Raw genomic sequence first — 24,295 nt, 5'->3', positions numbered from 1 at the left:
CCAGTGTCTATATAAACCGGAGGGTTTTAGTCCGTAGGACAACATACACATCAACAATCATACCATAGGCTAGCTTCTAGGGTTTAGCCTCTCTGATCTCGTGGTAGATCTACTCTTGTACTACCCATATCATCAATATTAATCAAGCATGACGTAGGGTTTTACCTCCATCGAGAGGGCCCGGACCTGGGTAAAACTTCGTGTCCCTCGCCTCATGTTACCATCCAGCCTAGACGCACAGTTCAGGACCCCCTACCCGAGATCCGCCGGTTTTGACACAGACATTGGTGCTTTCATTGAGAGTTCCTCTGTGTCGTCGCCGTCAGGCTCGATGGCTCCTACGATCATCAATGGCGACGCAGTCTAGGGTGAGACCTTCCTCCCCGGACAGATCTTCGTCTTTGGCGGCTTCGCACTGCGGGCCAATTCACTTGGCCATCTGGAGCAGATCGAAAGCTACGCCCCTGGCCATCAGGTCAGATTCGGAAGTTTAAACTACACGGCTGACATCCGCGGGGACTTGATCTTCGACGGATTTGAGCCACTGCCGAGCGCGCCGCACTGTCCCGACGAGCATGATCTAGCTCTGCCGCCAAACAGTGCCCTGGAGGCCGCACCCGCATCGGCTCCGATCCTTAATTCGGAGCCAACTGCGCCGATCGAGGATGGGCGGTTGGACGCCGTCTCGGGGGCTGCGATCCCAACGGCGATTGAGCCGAACACCAGCCCCGTATTCTGCGAGACTCGTGACTCCAAGGAGCCGGACTCCTTTCCGGACTCCGAACCCTCCGCGCCCCGGCCAATCGAATCCGATTGGGCGCCGATCATGGAGTTTACTGCCGCGGACATCTTTCAGCACTTGCCTTTTGGCGATATTCTGAAGTCACTGAAGTCTCTCTCTTTATCAGGAGAGCCCTGGCCGGACTACGGCCAGTAAGGTTGGGATTTGGACGATGAAGAAATTCAAAGCCCACCCACCACCCACTTTGTAGCCACCGTCGACGACTTAACCGACATGCTCGACTTCGACTCCGAAGAAATCGACGGTATGGACGCCGATGAAGGAGATGATGAAGAACCAGCACCTACTAGGCCCTGGAAAGCCACCTCGTCGTATGACATATACATGGTGGACACCCCAAAAGAGGGAGATGGCGATGGAACAGCGGAGGACGACCCCTCCAAGAAACAGCCTAAGCGCCGACGTCAGCGGCGCCGCTCAAAATCTCGCCAAAACAAACACGGTGATTCCAGCACGGGAGATAATAATACTCCGGAAAGTGCCGAAGAAAAACCCCTCTAGCAAGATTTAGCACAGTAGGATGGAGAAACCAGCCCTCATGAGAGAGCGGCAGACAAAGAGGCCGAGGACGATAATTATATGCCTCCCTCCGAAGACGAGGCAAGCCTCGACGACGACGAATTCGTCGTGCCAGAGGATCCCGTCGAGCAAGAGCATTTTCAACGCAGGCTTATGGCCACGGCAAGAAGCCTCAAGAAAAAACAGCAACAACTTAGAGTTGATCAAGATTTTCTAGTCGACAGATGGACTGAAGTCCTTGCAGCCGAAGAGCATAAACTTGAACGCCCCTCCAAGAGTTACCCAAAGCGCAGGTTGCTACCCCGATTAGAGGAGGAAGCACTTGATGCGGCCGAACGGCCACCTCGTGGCCGCGACAAAGAGGCCTCGCGGCCCTCCACTCAAGCCGCACCCCGTACCAAGGCACAGGAATATGCGCCGGACTTACAAGACATGTTGGAGGACAAGGAAAGGCAAACACGATTGATCAACGGATCGCATGGGCACCCCACGGCTCGAGACGGTAACCGTCACGTCGGCCACACATTCGGCAGGGACGAACACAGTAGACAAAGCTCATTGGAGCTACGTCATGATATCGCCCAGTACAGAGGCACCGCACACCCACTGTGCTTTATAGACGAAATAATGGATCATCAAATACCCGAGGGTTTCAAACCCATAAACATCGAATCATATGATGGCACAACAGACCCTGCGGTATGGATCGAGGATTATCTCCTTCATATCCACATGGCCCGCGGCGACGATTTTCACGCCATCAAATACCTCCCACTCAAGCTTAAAGGACCAGCTCGGCATTGGCTTAACAGCTTGCCAACAGGATCAATCAGTTGTTGGGAGGACCTGGAAGCCACATTCCTCGACAATTTCCAGGGCACTTATGTGCGACCCCCAGACGCCGATGACCTAAGTCACGTAATTCAGCAGCCAGATGATTCGGCCAGGCAATTCTGGACACGGTTCCTAACAAAGAAAAATCAAATAGTCGACTGTCCGGACACTGAGGCCCTAGCAGCCTTCAAGCACAATATCCGTGACGAGTGGCTGGCCCGGCACCTTGGACAGGAAAAGCCGAAATCTATGGCAGCACTCACGACACTCATGACCCGCTTTTGTGCGGGAGAAGACAGCTGGCTTGCTCATAGCAACAATATAACCAAGAACCCTGGTAATTCAGACATCAGGGACAGTAGTGGCAGGTCGCGTCGCAACAAGCAGAAGCGCCGCATTAACGGCGACAATGTAGATGATACGGCAGTTAATGCCGGATTTAGAGGCTCTAAATCTGGTCAGCGGAAAAAGCCATTCAAAAGGAATCCTAGGGGCCCGTCCAGTTTGGACCGAATAGTCGACCGCTTATGCTAGATACATGGCACCCCCGAAAAGCCGGCCAATCACACCAACAGGGATTGTTGGGTGTTCAAGCAGGCAGGCAAGTTAAACGCCGCAAATGAAGACAATGGGCTGCATAGCGATGACGACGAGGAGCCCCAGCCGCCGAACAACAGTGGACAGAAGGGTTTTCCCCCACAAGTGCGGACGGTGAACATGATATACGCAACCCACATCCCCAAGAGGGAGCGGAAGCGCGCGTTAAGGGACGTATACACGATAGAGCCAGTCGCCCAAAAGTTCAACCCATGGTCCTCCTGCTCGATCACATTAGATCGAAGGGACCACTCCACTAGCACCCGTCACGGCGGCTTCGCCGCATTGGTTCTAGACCCAATTATTGACGGATTTCATCTCACTAGAGTCCTTATGGACGGCGGCAGCAGCCTGAACCTGCTTTACCAGGATACAGTGCAGAAAATGGGCATAGATCCCTCGAGGATTAAGCCCACCAAAACGACCTTTAAAGGCGTAATACCAGGTGTAGAGGCCAACTGTACAGGCTCAGTCACACTTTAAGTGGTCTTCGGATCTCCGGATAATTTCCGAAGCGAGGAGTTAATCTTCGACATAGTCCCATTTCGCAGTGGTGATCACGCACTGCTCGGGCGAACCGCATTCACTAAGTTCAATGCGGTACCACATTACGCATACCTTAAGCTCAAGATGCCAGGCCCTCGAGGAGTAATTACGGTCAACGGAAACACCGAACGCTCCCTCCGAACGGAGGAGCACACGGCGGCCCTTGCAGCGGAAGTACAAAGCAGCCTCTCCAGGCATTTCTCCAGTCCGGCCACTAAACGACCGGACACCGTCAAGCGTGCCCGGAGTAACCTACAACAAGACCGCCTGGCATGATCCGAGCAGGCGTAGCAATGCGGCCCCAACCCCAACCCTCGCAAAAAGGCGACGTCAGTTCTTCACGTACATAACTACGCTCTAGAGATACCATGGGCACAGGGGGAGGGGCACCATCGCGACACGCCCAAAACACGGCTTAAACCGTACCAGGGGCTGCCGATTTTTTTTTAAAAATTCTTTTACTTTCAGGACTCCATTCTTCGGACGGCCTGTTCGGCAGTTCAATTGCCACACAAACGATGCAAGAACCATGGAAGCAAACAAGCCACGCCGCATTACGGAACTCCCAGGTGGTCTCTATCACGAGCAGTATACCTGTTTCGCATATTATTCCGCAGCTTGCCCCTGGAGTGGACATGTTACATAGTCCAACCTTTTGCTTATCGCATTATTTGTATCGTTCTACTTTGATCGCAGCTCTTTTTAATAAACAATGCATAGCTTTTGTATATTTTTGCATTACTCTTTTTTATATTTATATATGTTCCTTAACGACATGTTGCACCCATACACTTTGGTACGGCCAAAATACGCCAGGGGCTTCAGTACCCCTCAACATGGTGTGAGAAGTCTGAACACTTTAACAAGTGCGGCACCCCGAACTTATAGAATTATATGCATCGGCTCCGAATCTTGTCTTGGGTCAATAGTTGGGTTTGCCCGGCTCCTATGTTTTGGTGCCTTACGTTCCGCTATATCGGCTAAGGTAGCACTAGGAGAACCACTGCGATTGTGCCCCGGTTGAGCTGGATCGAGCACCTCAGTGGAGAAAGCTAAAACTGACCGTCATGATGAGGCGAGAACCGGTCGCTGTTTGAGAGGTCTTTTCGAGTCCGTAAAGACTTATGCCGCTTAGCGCGGGGAGCCGGCTCTGTCCGGCCAAGGCGTGGATAGCGCCCCGAACATTCATCCGCCACAAGGCGGGCACCCTTCATAACATCCTTATAATAATTCTCGGGCTTGCGATGCTCTTTCCCCGGTGGTGGCCCGTCCTTCACAAGCTTCTCAGCATCCAGCTTGCCCCAGTGCACCTTTGCACGGGCAAGAGCCCTACGGGGACCTTCAATGCAGATGGAGCGCTTGATGACCTCAAGCCTTGGACAGGCCTCCACCAGTCGCCGCACCAGCCCGAAGTAGCTCCCAGGCAGAGCCTCTCCAGGCCACAGCCGAACTATGAGGCCCCTCATGGCCTGTTCGGCCGCCTTGTGGAGCTCGACCAGTTGCTTCAGCTGGTCGCTCATAGGCACGGGGTGTCCGGCCTCAGCATATTGAGACCAGAACACCTTCTCTGTCGAGCTGCCCTCCTCGGCTCGATAGAATGCGGCAGCATCAGACACACTCCGGGGAAGATCTGCGAACGCGCCTGGAGAACTCCGGATTCGGGTAAGTAACAAGTAACCCGCGCTTATGTGTTTGCTTTGCATAAAGAATGCCTTACCCGCCACTATCTTCTTCACCTCATCCAACTCCTGGAGGGTCTTCTAGGATTCGGCCTTGGCAGACTTGGCACTTTCAATAGCCGCCGCGAGCTCGGACGCTCGCGTCCTTGAGTCACGCTCCAAACTCTCATGTTTTTCCATGAGATCCTGGAGCTCTTGCCGCACCTTGCCAACCTCGGCCTCATACTTTTCTCGCTCAGTGCGCTCCACGGCCGATCTCTTCTCAGCCTCGAGCAGCGCTTGCTTCAGGGTCGCCACCTCAGACGTGGCCCCTACAATAGCCACGATAATCCTGTCATTTTTTGCAATTGCACCTTTATATATATATATAATTTAACAAGGTATTTCTTACCTTCAATGTCCTCGAGCTGCTTCTTGGCACGTCCGAGCTCTTGCTCGGACCGCTCGAGGTTCTGCTTTAGCACGTCCACTTCCACAGTCAGTGCGGCGGACGCCAGCAGGGAAGCCTGCACACGGATATTGACTCTTTTTAAACTCCTGTGATTTTTATTTGATCCTCTATTCGGCTTTTCTTTCCGAACGCCAAACAGTGCATCAGGGGCTACTGTCTATGCGGTAATATAATCTACGCATTCTTTACTTACCTCAAAGCCTGTTAAAAGGCTTGTACAAGCTTCAGTCAGTCCTCTCTTGGCGGACTGAACCTTCTGGACCACCGCACTCATAATAGTGCGGTGCCCCTCGTCGATGGAGGCGCCTTGGAGCGCCTCCAACAGATTGTCCAGCGCCTCCGGTTGGACGGAGGTCACCAGCACGGCGGGCTTGCTCCTCTTGGAAGGAGGTTGCCCGTCGGACTCTGGAACCTTTGAAGGTTCCGGAGCGGTGTTCGGCCTAGGGCCGGACTTGGAGCCCTGGGGGGTTTCGTCCCCTTTACTCCTGGAGTCTGGGAGGTCGCCTTGCGGCGCCTCCAGGACCACCTCCTCCCGGATTGGAACCTGTTGGGACAACACTTCGGTGTCGTCCGTAGGGCGAGGGGAGGAAGCCGTCGGCAGCGAGTTCACGTCCGACGAGTCCAGTGAGCCGCTCGACGACGCGTCGAGCCGGTCTTTGGGTGGGCTGCATAAACATATTCGACATAAGGGAAAGCTGTGCAATAAACGAATACTATGAAATCACTCCGGTATCTGGATACTTACGATTTCGCCAGGGGCTTGGCCCTGGGCGGCCACTCCTCTTCATCGTCGTCGGCGTTGGTGGAGTAGTTCGGAGGAGGGGTTCTCCCCTTCTTGGACCCTTCGGCCTCCCCAGTTGGGGCGGCCCTCCTTTTCTTCCCTTCCCCCGCTGGAGGGGGAGGGGTCTCTTCTTCCTCCTCCTCATCTTCGTGGGAGGAGTGCGTCTTGGATTTGTCGGATGATGAATCCGACACCTCCGGGCGTCGGGCACTCTTTCGAGTCCCCGTGGCCTTCTTCTCCGGCACCACATAGGGTGCCGGAACCAGCAGCTTCGCCAATTGAGCGTCCGCTAGGCCTTCGGGCAAAGGAGCCGGACAGTTGATCTGTCCGGACGTCACCTGCCAATCCTGTCAAAGGAAAGGGAGCTTAGATCCCGCATGGAGTCAAACTATGAAACCCTGATACCCTGTAAAAGGAAAAAAAACAGCTTACCGCAAGAGCGTGACGCTGTGCACTGAATCCGCGATCCTTGGTAGCGGATGCCGGAGCCACGTCGCCCTTGAAAAGCACCTTCCTGGCATCTTCGTACGTCGTGTCGAAGAGCCTGCTCAAAGTTTGGTGTCACGCCGGGTTGAACTCCCACAGGTTGAAAGCCCGTTGTTGGCATGGGAGGATCAAGCGGATGAGGATAACCTGGACTACGTTGACAAGTTTGAGCTTCTTGTCCACCAGGGTTTTGATGCATGTTTGGAGTCCGGTCAGCTCTCCTTTTTCCCCACAACAGGCCCGTCTCTTTCCAGGACGTGAGCCGCGTTGGGGGTCCAGACCGGAACATAGGGGGAGCGACCCATTCGGCGTCACGCGGCTCAGTGATGTAAAACCACCCCGATTGCCACCCCTTCAGGGTCTCCACAAAGGAGCCCTCGAGCCATAAGACGTTGGCCATCTTGCCCACCATGGCGCCTCCGCACTCCGCCTGGTTGCCGTGCACCACCTTCGGCTTGACGTTGAAGGTCTTGAGCCATAGGCCGAAATGGGGGCGGATGCGGAGGAAAGCCTCGCACACGATGATAAACGCCGAGATGTTGAGGACAAAATTCGGGGCCAGATCGTGGAAATCCAGGTCGTAGTAGAACATGAGCCCCCGGACAAATGGATGGAGTGGGAAACCCAGTCCGCGGAGGAAATGGGGAAGGAACACCACCCTCTCATGGGGCCTAGGGGTGGGGATGAGCTGCCCCTTTTTGGGAAGCCGGTGCGCAATGTCGTTAGACAAGTATCCGGCCTTCCTTAGTCTTTTGATACGCCCCTCCGTGACGGAGGAGGCCATCCACTTACCTCCCGCTCCGGACATGGCTGGAGAAGGTTGAGGTGGGGAGTGCGAACTTGGGCGCTGGAGCTCGAGTGCACGAGAATGGATAAGCAAAGGAGAAAGAAGGCATAGGTAAAAAGGTGGATCCTTATCCCCTTATATGGGTGAACGCAACTACTTGTCCCCACCAGCCTGGTAAAACTCGCTTATCTCCCAAGCGCCGTAATCAAAGGCGTGGTTGGGTTACCCACGCCCGTATTGATGAGAATCGCGGAATAAGGGGACACGATCTCTTCTTTAACAAGACGTGCCAAGGAAATGGACTCGCATAACACGCTGAGATGGGACAGTAAAACGGTTGGAATAAAATCTTGCTCGTGGTGTGATGTCACACTACGGAGTGCGTCAGCAGATTAGATTTGTGTAAATATTATTCTCTCTATGGCAATATGTGGAAACTTATTTTGCAGAGCCGGACACTATCTTTGTGTTCAAAATCTTCTATGAAGTACTTGGAGGAGGAACCTGCCTTGCAATTCCGAAGACAATCTGCGTGCCGGACTCATCGTCATTGAAGCCTGGTTCAGGGGCTACTGAGGGAGTCCTGGATTAGGGGGTGTTCGGATAGCCGGACTATACCTTCAGCCGGACTCCAGGACTATCAATATACAAGATTGAAGACTTCGTCCCGTGTCCGGAAGGGACTTTCCTTGGCGTGGAAGGCAAGCTTGGCGATACGGATATTCAGATCTCCTACCATTGTAACCGACTCTATGTAACCCTAACCCTATCCGGTGTCTATATAAACCGGAGGGTTTTAGTCCGTAGGACAACATACACATCAACAATCATACCATAGGCTAGCTTCTAGGGTTTAGCCTCTCTGATCTCGTGGTAGATCTACTCTTGTACTACCCATATCATCAATATTAATCAAGCAGGACGTAGGGTTTTACCTCCATCGAGACGGCCCAAACCTGGGTAAAACTTCGTGTCCCTTGCCTCCTGTTACCATCCGGCCTAGACGCATAGTTCGGGACCCCCTACCCGAGATCCGCTGGTTTTGACACCGACACTTACGTCAAGGACGTGCCCGAGGCATCCCTGAGGCAGGGGCCCACGCCCAGGGGGGTGGGCGCGCCCCCCACCCTCTTGGACAGCCCAGGACTCTTCTGGCCCAACTCTTTTACTCCGGGGTCTTCTTTTGGTCCATAAAAAATCATCAAAAATTGGCACGTCAATTGGACTCCGTTTGATATTCCTTTTTCTGTAAAACTCAAAAACAAGAAAAAAAATAGAAACTGACACTGGGCTCTAGGTTAATAGGTTAGTCCCAAAAACCATATAAAATAGCATATAAATGCATATAAAACATCCAAGGTTGATAATATAATAGCATGAATACTTCATAAATTATAGATACGTTGGAGACGTATCACGGACACCTAACCCTAAGTGTTTGGATCAAAACTAATCTAAAGGAAGTTTTAACTGGATAGGACTTTTTCAATCGTGGCAAGAATCATGTCATTGATCTTTGTGCTAAGAATCGGATAGAGTAAAGAACAAAGGGTCGAGTTCATACCCTAGCTTGGTGATGAACCTGCTACGGTAGCAATGGCGGTGAAGATTTCCGTTGATGGTGGAGGACAGCAGCGATAGGAGGTCACGGGCGATGAGGAGACAATCTGGAGACCTTGAGTCGGCAGAGCTAGACAAGTGCGGGTGAAGTGTTTGGAGAAATTTCCAAATTTTTAGCCCGGGTATATATATCCAGACTCTGTAGGTGTGACTGAGTGGAACAACTCGGAGGCACCGAGATGCAAATTCGCAAGCGTTTGCTGCACCTCAGTGTGACCGAAGGGTTCAAATCGGTTGCACCAACATTAAGACCTAGATCAACTTAATGAACTCGGTATGACCGAATGGAATGGAGAGGTCAGACCAAAATGCACTAAGAGGTTTTGGAAGTTAAGTCCTTGACAGATCGGTGACTCCGAGTGATCCTCACCCGGAGGGTCTGAATTCGACTTGTTCAAACTATGTGATGTAGCATGAATGGAGTTTAAGACGAGAAAAGCAGAGATAGCTAGAGGGAGTTCTTAGGCATTCTTGTCCATCCATTTGGCAAAAAGAAATAAGCCAAACAACCAAAGAAACTAACGGTTGTCCTCGAATGGGAAAAATATGCAACCAACATGCTCACACAATAAGATAGCTCACACAATAAGATAGCAAATGAAATATGTGGCAAAACATGCACAAACACTCTAGCATCTATCAAGCAATTGGCGATGACTAGGTCATCTATATATGAGTATATTGACCGAGGAGTCAAATGAGAACAATTGATCGTAGGTCATACTCATCGTTTAAGCACAAGTGGGGTTACCACTTTTACATAAAGCATTGTTGTGTTCACACCATTAGAGTTGCTTTAGCTCAATTCTTAGAGAAAAGCTCCCCCTATATGTGATATCCCCCATAAGAGGGATGAACTAACCTTGGGTTTTGTCAATGATGACTTCATGTAGGTGTTGAAGATGTAGATGCTCAATGTTGATGTAGATCATTTGGAGCAATCCATTGGAGTGAGTTGCACTTTCAATACCTACATGGGTTATTCCCACAAGGAATATACAAGGATATCCATAGACATAGAGTGAAATTCACACAAGATGTTCTCCATGAAAGAATTAGGCTACCTTGTCCCTTGTCTTACCAACAAGAGGGTTTGTGACTCCATGAACTAGTGCAAGATGTGAAAGTTGATTTCACTTGTTCTTGCCCAATGAATATGAGTGAAGTATGTTGGCGGAGTCACCCTCAAGAAACTCTCTAGTTCTTCTTCTTTGAGATCCACATCATCTTGATGGGAATCCTTGGAGTTGTAGTCATACTTGATGAAGTAGAACTTGATGTAGTCTTGGCAACCCACTTGACCAAGGCCTTAGGAGCTTCTTCAAATGCATCAATCTCCTCTTGAAGCTTGTCCTTGCCTTTTAGCTTGTGGTCTTGTGGTGGAAGATCTTATTGAGCTTGTGTTCCCTTGAAAGCAGTGGGATCATACTTCTCTTGTTAAGGAACAAACTTCGTCTTGGGGTATTGATCTTCTTCCCACTCAACTCCATTGGCATTGAACTTGCGTTCAAAACCAACACCTTGATTCTTCCGGTGCCTTCCTTGCTTGCGTACAATTTCCTCAAATTGCTTACTCCCGACAAGGCTCCCGACAAGGATCTATAATTCCCTTCAATAAGCTATTTTCTTGATCAAGTATAACTTGGCTAAGAGAATCATTAGTGGAATCAAGAGAACTACTAGAAGCAACAACATTGGATTTAGCATGATTATTGTTGCTACTAGAAGAATCTTTCTTACTCTTGTTGCTAGATTTTACTTGTGGCATCTAAATAGACAAGAGTACATGCTTGGCAATGTAAGAAGAACTTTTCTTATAAAGAGCATCATTGATAGCTTTTAAGAACCCATGCTCTTGCTCTAGATTGAGCTTTTCAAAGCGTAGCTTCTCATGAGTATTTAAAAGCTCTCGATGATCCTCTAAGGTAGTTTCATGAGCTAACTTAAGAGTGTTTAGTCCTTTAGTTAGATGCTCAATTTCCTTCTTATCATCGACATTCGTTTTATCTTGATTAGCATGATTAATAGCAATTTTATCATAGGTTTCATCACTAGAGTTGTCATTAAGTAAATCGTCATCACCTAGAAATCATTTTCATCACTATTGAAATCAACATACTCGGGGTGTGATACCTTGGGACCTTTTGCCATGAAGCATCTTCCAATCCCTCCAATTGGTGAATCAAATATGTCATAGGAGTTGGATGACACAAGTGTGAGACCGGCAACACCTTCATCTTGAGTATATTCGGAGCCGGAGTGATAGCTTCTCTCGGAGTGGTTGTCGGAGTCGGAGCCGGTTACCCATTCACCAACATGAGCTTGATGTCTTCGTCTTGTGTAGCTCTTTGATGATTTGTCCTTCCTTTCCGAATCCTTGCTTCTGCGAGAGGATCTTCGTTCATAACGATCATCTCTACTCCTTATTTCTCTTGGTGGTGATTCTTCTCTTTTGCTTCTCCTTTTAGGTGAGTCTTCTCTTCTTTTGTAGGGAGCAGTACACTCACTAGAGTAGTGTCCAGGTTTTCCACAATTATAGCAATTGCAGTCACGACTAGAAGATCTTTTGCCATGGTAGGACCTTGACTTGGAACTTCTTTCTTTGTTTCTACTCTTGTAGAACTTGTTGAAGTTCTTCACCATTAGGCTCATTTCTTCATTGAAGACTTGTTTCTCACTTGATAATGTAGGGGAATCACATGAAGCTTTGTAAGCACCACTAGACTTGTTGTGAAGCTCTTCCTTCTCCTTGAGTGACATCTCGTGAGCAAAAATTCTACCAATGACTTCTATTGGCTTGAGATCTTTGTAATTGGGCATCATTTGGATCAATGTGCACACGTATCATGCTTTCCATCCAAGGCTCTTAGGATCTTCTTGATGATGAATCTGTCGGTCATCTCTTCACTTCCTAAGCTGGCAATATCATTTGTGATGAGAGCAAGCCTAGAGTACATTTCAGCAACACCTTCACCATCCTTGATTTTGAACATGTCAAGTTGACTTTGAAGCACATCCAATTTGGATTCCTTGACGGACTCGGTACCTTCGTGCATATCAATCAAAGTATCCCAAATTTCCTTTGCATTCTCAAGGTGGCTGATTTTGTTGAATTCTTCGGGGCACAATCTGTTGAAGAGGATATTGCAAGCTTGAGCATTGTATTGCAACATCTTCAATTCTTCCACAGTTGCCTCACGATTTGGTTCTCTTCCATCAAAGAATTCACCTTGCAAACCAATACACACAATAGCCCAAACGGTGGGGTTATGTCCAAGAATATGCATTTTCATATTATGCTTCCAACTAGCAAAATTAGTACCATCATAGTAAGGACCTCTATGGTGGTAATTTCCCTCACTAGATGCCATACTCTCTTAGGTTGTGAAACCAAGGTTATGATCACCAAAGCTATAGAAATCAAGGAAAATGGAGACCAAAGCTCTGTTACCACTTGTAGGATCAAAAGTAGGTCTAGAGGGGGGGTGATTAGACTACTTGACCAAATAAAAACCTAGCCTTTTCCCAATTTCAAGTCTTGGCAGATTTTGACAACTTAGCACAAGTCAAGCAATCAACCTACACATGCAATTCAAAGAGTATAGCAGCGAAATGTAAATCATTGCATATGAAGGTAGAGGGAGGGATTTGGAAAGGCAAACACAATGTAGACACAGAGATTTTTGGCGTGGTTCTGATAGGTGGTGCTATCGTACGTCCATGTTGATGGAGACTTCAACCCACGAAGGGTAACAGTTGCACGAGTCCACGAAGGGCTCCACCCATGAAGGGTCCACGAAGAAGCAACCTTGTCTATCCCACCGTGGCCAACGCCCACGAAGGACTTGCTTCACTTGGGTAGATCTTGACGAAGTAGGCGATCTCCTTGCCCTTACAAACTCCTTGGTTCAACTCCACAATCTTGACGGAGGCTCCCAAGTGACACCTAACCAAACTAGGAGAGACCACTCTCCAAAAGGTAATAGATGGTGTGTTGATGATGAACTCCTTGCTCTTGTGCTTTGAAAGATACTCTCCCCAATACTCAACTCTCTCTCACAGATTTGGCTATGGTGGAAAGATGATTTGAGTGGAAAGCAACTTGGTGAAGGCTAGAGATCAAGATTCTTGTGGTTGGATTGGAATGTCTTGGTCTCAACACATGAGTAGGTGGTTCTCTCTCAGAAAATGAATGCTGGAAGTGTAGGCATGTTCTGATGGCTCTCTCACACATGGAGAGGAGGGTGTAGGGGTATATATAGCCTCCACACAAAATCTAACCATTACACACAAAAGAGCCAACTCGGTCAGACTGAATGTATAAACTCGGTGAGACTGATTTAGTTCAAAATGTGAACGTTAGGCTTTTCGGTGGGACGGCATGATCAACTTGGTGGGATCGATGAGCTAGGGTTAGGGCCAAACTTGATCTTGGTTTGACCGATTACTTCAACTTGGTGAGACCAACTTTAGTAACAAGCAAACGGAGAGTTGGTCAGGAAACTCGGTGGGACCGATCGCTCCTTTCGGTAATACCAAAACGTTACGGAAGAGAAACAGAGAGTTTATAGTGCGAACTCGGTGGACCGATTGCTCATTTCGGTGAGACCGAAATGTTACAAAGGGAAACAGAGAGTTTGCAATCCCATCTCGGTGAGACCGAGATCCCTATCGGTGAGAACGAACTGAATAGATTTCTGGCTATGGCTATGTCAAATGAACTCGGTGGCGCCGGATGAATCAAATCGGTGGGTGATACATCTCCAACGTATCTACAATTTTTGATTGTTCCATGCTGTTATATTATCAATCTTGGATGTTTTATAATCATTTTATAGTCATTTTATATCATTTTTTGGTACTAACCTATTGACATAGTGCCAAGTGCCAGTTCCTATTTTTTCTGTGTTTTTTACATCGCAAAAAATCAATATCAGGCGGAGTCCGAATGCCACGAAACCTTACAGAGAATTTTTATGGGTGAAAAGGAACACAATGGGCTCAAGCTGCACCTGGGGGGTGCCCCGGCGGGGGCACAACCCACCAAGGTGTGCCAGGAGGCCCAGGAGCGCCCTGGTGGGTTGTGCCCCGTCGGGCCACCCCCCCCCCCCCAGGCGTTGTGCCCACCTCGGTTGCCCCCCAGACCACCTCTTTGCTCTATTAATACCCCAAAAATCCCATAACCCTAGGGGTGTCGATGAAATATTCATCCAGCTGCCGCAGAGTCCAGAACCACTAGATGCAATCTAGACACCATCTCGGATCGGGTTCACCACCTCCATTGGTGCCTCTCTGATGATGTGTGAGTAGTTCTTTGTAGACCTTCGGGTCCCTAGTTAGTAGCTAGATGGCTTCATCTCTCTCTCTCTTGATTCTCAATACAATGGTCTCTTGGAGATCCATATGATGTAACTCTTTTGCGGTGTGTTTGTTGGGATCCGATGAACTTTGAGTTTATGATCAGGTCTATCTTTTTATATCCACGAAAGTTATTTGAGTTTCTTTGAACTCTTATATGCATTATTGCTTATAGCCTCGTATTTCTTCTCTGATATTTGGGTTTTTTTGCCAACTTGATCTATTTATCTTGCAATGGGAAGAGGTGCTTTGTAGTGCGTTCGATCATACGGTGCTTGATCCCAGTGACAAAGGGAAACGATGTATGTATCGTTTCTACTAAGTATAAAATGATGGGGTCTATCTCTACATAGATAGATCTTGTCTACATCATGTCATCATTCTTATTGCATTACTCTGTTTCTCCATGAACTTAATACACTAGATGCATGCTGGATAGCGGTCGATGTGTGGAGTAATAGTAGTAGACGCAGGCAGGAGTCGGTCTACTAATCTTGGACGTGATGCCTATATAATGATCATTTCCTAGATATCATCATAATTATTTGAGGTTCTATCAATTGCCCAACGGTAATTTGTTTACCCACCGTTCGCTATTTTTCTCGAGAGAAGCCACTACTGAAACCTACGTCCCCTGGGTCTTCTTTCTCATATATTTGCCTTTGCGATCTACTTTTCTCTTGCATTTATTTTCAGATCTATTAAACCAAAAATACAAAAAATACCTTGCTGCAATTTTTCCTTAATTATTTTATTTAGCGTTCGATCTATCAATTTACTACAAATTTATCTCATGTCCGTTTGCCACTTGAGGCACCGTACCCCGAAAGGGATTGACAACCCCTTTAACACGTCAGGTTGCGAGGATTTGTTATGTGTGTGCAAGGGCTGTTTATGTTGTGTTGCTTGGTTCTCCTACTGGTTCGATAACCTTGGTTTCATATCTGAGGGAAATACCTACCGCCGATGTGCTGCATCATCACTTCCTCTTTGGGGAAATATCGACGTAGCTTCAAGCGACATCAATGATGTCGAATTTGACTTCAGGTTTAGGACATATTTGGATTTGAGAAAATGGTTGAGGGCTTTGGAGCATATCACTATACATTTTGAGCAAGTAGACCATTAAGCAACATCTTATCCCCTTGTAGTATTGGCTTTCCTATGGACTCAATGCGATCTTGGATCACTAAAATAAAAATGAAGAGTCTTGAGCTGTTGCCAATATTTGTCCTTAGCATTTTGCGGGGTCCACATCTCTAGTCCATGCCATGCCAATCATTGAACTTACTGAAATAATCATCTCTAAAGGATATTAGTTCAATGAGCTATATGTTGTTATGAATTACCAAAACAACTCAGGGATTAGTTGCATTTCCAGCTCTCCTTCTTGGATGCCTACTCCGGGTACGACAAGATATTCATGTCCAAGGAAGACGAGCAGAAGACCGCGTTCATAACCCCATGTGGCATAGACTGCTTTGTATGAATGCCCTTCGGGTTAAAGAGCGCGAGGTCCACCTTTGCAAGAGTCGTGCAGATTGGTTTTGAGCCTCAGCTGCATAGGGATATTGAAGCTTAGATGGATGACATCGAGGTCAAGACCAAGTACAGATCAACTCTCATTCAAGATTTGGAAGAGATCTTTGCAAATATGCGCAAGATCAACCTGAATCTTAATCCAGATAAGTGTGTTTGGCGATCCCTTCGGCAAGCTACTTGGCTTCTTTGTGTCTCACCGGGGGATAGAGGCCAACCTCGACAAGATCAGAGCAATTGAGCAGATTCAAGCACCCAACACTATCAAGGATGTGAGGCATTTAACTGGATGTGTTGCCACGCTGAGCAGGTTCATCTCCAAGTCTGCCGAGCACGCCCTACCGTTCTTCAAAAAATTTAAGAAGATATGGCCCATGAAGTGGACCCCGGAGGCGGAAGCAGTGCTGCAAGACCTAAAAACCTACCTTTCCTTTGTTCTCACCATGGTTGCTCCTAAATGACAAGAGTCATTGCAGCTATATCTAGTAGCAACCAATAAAGTGGTTAGTGCAGCCCTGGTGGTGCAGCGGGAAATGGAAGAAGGAGTAGCGGTAGCTACTGCCCTTCCCGGAGTAGGAAGCGAACCAGTCGTGGCAAGATTGAGCACGGATCAAGAGAAAGAAGTACAGGGTAGTGAAGGAAATTCCGAGGCCGTGGCAAGGAAGAAGGTAGTGCAGTGACCAGTTTACTTTGTTAGCTCCCTGTTACAAGGGGCTAGATCAAGGTATTATGGGGTACAAAAATTAATCTTCAGCCTCATCATGGCCTCGAGGAAGCTGCACCACTACTTCCAAGCCCACGTGATCACGGTTGTCACCCGTTTTCCTCTACAACACATATTGAGGAACCCTGAAGCCACTTGTGGGATAGTGGAATGGGCACTGGAATTATCAAGCTTTAGACTGAAGTATGAAAGCACCTCAACCATTCAGAGCAGAGCACTGGCAGAGTTTATTGTAGAATGGACACCAACTCCAGATGAAGAGACATCGGAAACATTCATCCCCAGCAAGGAAGCGCCCTAGGAATGGATCATGTATGTTGATGGTGCTTTCTCACTACAGGGTCCGGGGGATGGCGTGCTCTTCATTGCACCCACCGAAGAGCGCCTGAAGTATGTGGTCCAAATGCACTTCCCTCGAGAAAATGCTACCAATAACACTTTGGAGTATGAAGGGCTCCTTGCGGGGCTCAGGATTGCGATAGAGTTGGGGATCAAGAAGCTGATCATCCGAGGAGATTCACAGCTGGTAGTGAGACACGTCAATAAGGATTACCAGAGCCCGTTAATGGAGGCATACGTTTAAGAAGTGAGGAAGTTGGAGGAACACTTTGACGGATTACAAATAGAGCACGTACCACGTGCGGAAAACAACACTGTTGATTATCTGTCAAAGTGTGCCGCGCAAAAGCTCCCTGTGGAACTAGGGACCTTTGTCCTCCATTTGACTCAGCCATCTGTATCCCCATTGACAATTTCTAGGAAGATGGACTCCGGCAAGCCTTCACCGGCAGAACCTTCAGAGGTCCCCGGTAAGGGGGTTGCTAGGAACGACTCCACCTCGCTTGGCGAGGCGCACTCTTTCGCAGGACCTCAGGTCTTTGTGGTCGAGGCAAGCTCCCTCACGAGTGAGGAGGTGATATTTGCTCTAGTTGTCGAGCCGCAGGCTCCAACTTGGGCACGGCACATCGTCCACTACCTCCGGACTGGAGAACTTCCCGAAGAGCAAGAAGAAGCTGAAAGAGTAGCCCACAGGGCCAGTATGTATCGGTTTGTCGACAATGCACTATACAGAAGGAGGCCCAATGGTGTGAAACTGAAGTGCATTTGCCGAGAAGAAGGAAAGGAACTATTGGCAGAGATACACAAAGGCGTGTGCGGCTCTCATATTGGATCAAGAGCCTTGGATGGAAAAGCTTTCCGGCAAGGTTTCTATTGGCCCTCGGCCCTCCAAGATGCAACTGAGGTAGTCACCAGATGTGAAGCCTGCCAGTTCCACTCCAAGAATATCTATCAGCCTGCACAAGCTCTCAAGACGATCCCTTTGTCATGGCCATTTTCGGTCTGGGGGGCTCGACATCTTATAGGCCCCTTCCCCCGTGCTACCGGGGGCTTTGAATTCCAGTATGTTGCAATCGAAAAGTTTACAAAGTGGCCAGAAGTGGAGCCCGTGAGGAAGGTGATCACACAGTCAGCTATCAAGTTCTTGAAAGGATTGGTGTGCCGTTTCAGAGTACCCGCTAGAGTCATCGCTGACAGTGGCACCCAATTCACAAGATGCGCCTTAATGCAATACGTTCATGCCCTCGGAATCAAGGTCCCATTTGCCTCTGTTGCCCATCCCAGAAGCAATGGCCAAGTTGACAGGGAAAATGTTGAAGTGCTGCGAGGACTAAGGACAAGAACATTTCATGGAATGCAGAAGTGTGGCAGGCGATGGACCGACGAGCTGCCGGTTGTTCTTTGGTCCCTCCGTACGACACCAAATCGAGCTACCAGCCAGACTCTCTTCTCCCTAGTCTATGGGGCAGAGGTAGTGCTCCCCACGGAACTCATATATGGGTCACCTCAAGTACTTGCCTGCGATGAAGTAGCACAAGAAAAACACCGGTGTGACGACGCTGTGCTACTTGAGGAGAACCGTCTCCGGGCAGCTGTACGTGCTGCATGATACCAGCAGGCCCTGCGTCGCTATCACAGCCGCAGGGTCCATGCCCGGAGTCTTGAGGAAGGCGCCCTTGTCCTTAGGCGTGTTCATCTGCCAAGGGTTCCACCAAGTTGACACAGAAGTGGGAAGGCCCTTACCAGGAGGTACGAGTCACCAGACATGGCGTAGTCTGTCTGGAGACCGAAGATGGCATCAAGGTGCAAAACTCATGGAACATTGAGCATCTTCGTAAGTTCTACCAGTAAGGCGCGGCTGTCGGGCCCTGTGTAACGCCCAAGATGCGGCTATATCTCCTACGTGTCGGGGCACGACTTAGAGGCATAACCGCATTTTGGTATGATCACAAGAAGGTCATCTTCACACATTCCCATGTAAATGAACAAGGAAGTAAATAGTTGGCTTACAATTGCCACGTCACACAAAGATCAAAATATTCATACATCAATCAGAGTACACGCAAGGTCCGACTACAGAGGGATCCAAATGAAAGAAGACAACCACCCATGCTAAATCCCGATCATCCCTACTGGGCACCACTATTGATCATCCGGAAAGGAAACATAGTAACGACCATGGTCTTCGTCGAACTCCCACTTGAGCTCGGTGGCATCACCTGCATTGGTATCCTTGGCACCTGCAACTGTGTTTGTAGTATCTATGAGTCATGAGGACTTGGCAATCTCAAAACTCGCGAGATCAAGACGATTAAATCTTAAAGGTAGGATGTGGTATAAGGTGGAGTTGCAGCAAGCACTAAGAAAATATTGTGGCTAACATACGAGTACAAGAGTAAGATGAGAAACTACGCAACGGGCGCAGAGCTAGAAGTGATCACGAAGTGATCCTAAACTACTTACGTTCATACATAACCCAACCGTGTTCACTTCCCGAACTCCATCGAAAAGAGACCATCACGGTTACACACGCGGTTGGCGCATTTTAATTAAGTCAAGTGTCAAGTTCTCTACAACCGGATATTAACAAATTCACCCCTACCACATAACCGCGGGCACGGCTCTCGAAAGTTTAAACCCTACAGGGGTGTCCCAACTTAGCCGATGACAAGCTCACGATCCGCGGAGACAATCCTCCATTGCAGGACCCTCCGATCAGACTACGAATCCCGGTGCACAAGACATTTCAACAATGGTAAAACAAAACCAGCAAGACTGCCCGATGTGCCCACAAATCCCAATAGGAGTCGCACGTATCTCGTTCTCAGGGCATACTGGATGGCAAGACATCGGGTTGGCTGAGACCCTGGTTGCCCAGGGGGTGCCGGACATCGCCCAGGTTGGACCAGCACTCAGAGGAACACTGGCCCGGGTTGTTGATTAAGAATCCTCGGGTAAATTACTCCCTATGCATATTTTAGTTGTTATTAGGAAAATGCTAAAACCAATGTTGGGCCTTGCTGGAAGAGTTTTATTCAAAGCAAACAGTCAAGAGGGGCCCACAAACCCTCACTGTGTTAGGGACGCAAATTCAAGGAACATAACACCGGTATTACGAAAACTAAGGCGGCAAGAGTGGAACAAAACACCGAGCAAAAGTCAAAGCCTTCCACCCTTTTACCAAAAATATAGATGCATTAATTAAATATAAGAGATATTGTGATATCCCAACGTATACATGTTCCAACCTGGAACAACCTGCAAGGCACCTGCAACTAGCAACGCTATAAGAGGGGCTGAGCAAAAGAGGTAACATAGCCAAATGATGCCTACTACACAACCTTCTTCTTGTAGATGTTGTTGCGCCTCCAAGTGCAGAGGTTTGTAGGACAGCAGCAAATTTCCCACAAGTGGATGACCTAAGGTTTATCAATCCGTGGGTCTCTTGTGTCCCCAACACACCCAATACAATGGTAAATTGTATAGGTGCACTAGTTCGGTGAAGAGATGGTGATACAAGTGCAATATGGATGGTAGATATAGGTTTTTGTAATCTGAAAGTATAAAAACAGCAAGGTAACTAATGATAAAAGTAAGCACAAATGGTATTGCAATGCATTGAAACAAGGCCTAGGGTTCATACTTTCCCTAGTGCAAGTTCTCTCAACAAGGATAACATAATTAGATCATATAACTATCCCTCAACATGCATCAAAAAGTCACTCCAAAGTCACTAATAGCAGAGAAAAAACGAAGAGATTATTGTAGGGTACGAAACCACCTCAAAGTTATTCTCTCCGATCAATCCATTGGGCTATTCCTATAAGTGTCACAAACAGCCCTAGAGTTCGTACTAAAATAACAACTTAAGACACAAATCAACCAAAACCCTAATGTCACCTAGATACTCCAATGTCACCTCAAGTATCCGCGGGTATGATTATACGATATGCATCACACAATCTCAGATTCATCTATTCAACCAACACAAAGAACTTCAAAGAGTGCCCCAAAGTTTCTACCGGAGAGTCAAGACGAAAACGTGTGCCAACCCCTATGCATAAGTTCACAAGGTCACAGAACTCGCACGTTGATCACCAAAACATACATCAAGTGGGTCACGTGAATATCCCATTGTCACCACAGATAAGCACATGCAAGACATACATCAAGTGTTCTCAAATCCTTAAAGACTCAATCCGATAAGATAACTTCAAAGGGAAAACTCAATTCATCACAAGGAGATAGAGGGGGAGAAACATCATAAGATCCAACTATAATAGCAAAGGTCAAGGTACATCAAGATCGTGCCATATCAAGAACACGAGAGAGAGAGAGAGAGATCAAACACATAACTACTGGTACATACCCTCAGCCCCGAGGGTGAACTACTCCCTCCTCATCATGGAGAGTGCCAGGATGATGAAGATGGCCACCGGTGATGGATGCCCCCTCCGGCAGGGTGCGGAACAGGGTCCCGATTGGTTTTTGGTGGCTACGGAGGCTTGCGGCGGTGGAACTCCCGATCTAGGTATCGTTTTGGGGTTATGTATTTATAGGAATTTTGGCATCGGTCTCGCGTCAGGGGGGTCTCCGAGTCATCCACGAGATAGGGGGGCGAGCCTAGGGGGTAGGGCGCGCCCTCCACCCTCGTGGATGGCTCGGGACTCTTCTGGCCCAACTCTTTTACTTCACGGGCTTCTTTTGGTCCATAAAAATCATCAAAAAATGGCACGTAATTTGGACTCCGTTTAGTATTCCTTTTCTATAAAACTCAAAAATTAAGGAACAACAGAAACTGGCACTAAGCTCTAGGTTAATAAGTTAGTCCCAAAATTCGTATAAAATAGCATATAAATGCATATAAAACATCCAAGATGGATAATATAATAGCATGGAACAATAAAAAATTATAGATACGTTGGAGACGTATCAAGCATCCCCAAGCTTAATTCATGCTCGGCCTCGAGTAGGTAAATGATAAAAAATAGAATTTTTGATGTGGAATGCTACCTAACATAATTATCAATGTAATTTTATTTATTGTGGCATGAATGTTCAGATCTGAAAGATTCAAGACAAAAGTTTAATATTGACATAAAAATTATAATACTTCAAGCATACTAACAAAGTAATCATGTCTTCTCAAAATAACATGGCCAAAGAAAGTTCATCCCTACAAAATCATATAGTCTGGCTATGCTCCATCTTCATCACACAAAATATTCAAATCATGCACAACCCCAATGACAAGCCAAGCAATTGTTTCATACTTTTGATGTTCTCAAACCTTTTCAACTTTCACGCAATACATGAGCGTGAGCCATGGACATAGCACTATAGGTGGAATAGAAGGTGGTTGTGCAGAAGACAAAAAGAAGGAGAGGATAGTCTCACATCAACTAGGCGTATCAACGGGCTATGGAGATGCCCATCAATAGATATCAATGTGAGTGAGTAGGGATTGCCATGCAACGGATGCACTAGAGCTATGAGTGTATGAAAGCTCAAAAATAAAACTAAGTGGGTGTGCATCAAACTTGCTTGCTCATGAAGACCAAGGGCATTTGAGGAAGCCCATCGTTGGAATATACAAGCCAAGTTCTATAATGAAAAATTTCCACTAGTATATGAAAGTGATAACATAGGAGACTCTCTATCATGAAGATCATGGTGCTACTTTGAGGCACAAGTGTGGTAAAAGGATAGTAGCATTGGCCCTTCTCTCTTTTTCTCTCATTTTTTTGTTTTTTTGTTTTTTGGGCCTTCTCATTTTTTGGCCTTTCTCTTTTTTTATTTCCTCACATGGGACAATGCTCTAATAATGAAGATCATCACACTTTTATTTACTTAAAACTCAAGAATTACAACTCGATACTTAGAACAAAATATGACTCTACATGAATGCCTCTGGCGGTGTACCGGGATGTGCAATGAATCAAGAGTGACATGTATGAAAGAATTATGATCGGTGGCTTTGCCACAAATACAACGTCAACTACATGATCATGCAAAGCAATATGACAATGATGAAGTGTGTCATAATAAACGAAACAGTTGAAAGTTGCATGGCAATATATCTAGGAATGACTATGGAAATGCCATAATAGGTAGGTATGGTGGCTGTTTTGAGGAAGGTATATGGTGGGTTTATGGTTCCGGCGAAAGTTGCGCGGTACTAGAGAGGCTAGCAATGGTGGAAGGATGAGAGTGCGTATAATCCATGGACTCAACATTAGTCGTAAAGAACTCACATACTTATTGCAAAAGTCTATTAGCTATCGAAAAAAAGTACTACGCACATGCTCCTAGGGGGATAGATTGGTAGGAAAAGACCATCGCTCGTCCCCGACCGCCACTCATAAGGAAGACAATCAAAAAATATCTCATGCTCCAACTTCGTTACATAATGGTTTACCATACGTGCATGCTACGGGACTCACAAACCTTAACACAAGTATTTTTCAAATATTGACAACTACTCACTAGCATGACTCTAATATTACCATCCTTATATCTCAAAACAATCATAAGGAATCAAACTTCACATAGCATTCAATACACTTTATATGAAAGTTTTTATTATATCCCTCTTGAATGCCCATCATATTAGGACTAAATTTATAACCAAAGAAAATTACCATGTTGTTTAAGACTCTCAAAATAATATAAGTGAAGCATGAGAGTTCATCTATTTCTTCAAAATAAAACCACTGTCATGCTCTAAAAGGATATAAGTGAAGCACTAGAGCAAACGACAAACTACTCCAAAAGATGTAAGCGAAGCACAATGAGTAGTTGAATAATTATGTAAATATGTGAAGACTCCTTCTCATAAATAAAATTTCATATTTTAAGTACTTTATTCAAACAAAAAGCAAAACAAAATAAAATTACATTGCAAGGATAGCACATATCATGTGAAGAAGCAAAAACTTAGGCTCAACCAAAACTGATCGATAGTTGTTGAAGAAGAAAGGTGGGATGCCTACCGGGGCATCCCCAAGCTTACATGCTTGAGACTTCTTGAAATATTAATTATGTATGCCTTGGGCTTTTGTGTCTCCTTAATTCCTTTCATATCGCGGTTTCTCTAAATCTTAAAAACTTCATCCACACAAAACTCAACAAGAACTCGTGAGATAAGTTAGTATAAATCCATGCTAAACATTATCATTCTCTACTGTAGAAAATCACTAAAATTATTATTTAACATTGCCTACTAATTGCCTT

This window comes from Triticum aestivum, chromosome 5A (genome assembly GCF_018294505.1).
Source record: "Triticum aestivum cultivar Chinese Spring chromosome 5A, IWGSC CS RefSeq v2.1, whole genome shotgun sequence".
Classification (NCBI taxonomy): Eukaryota; Viridiplantae; Streptophyta; class Magnoliopsida; order Poales; family Poaceae; genus Triticum; species Triticum aestivum.
The sequence above is the reverse complement of the archived record's forward strand: the minus strand, read 5'-3'. Positions refer to the sequence as shown.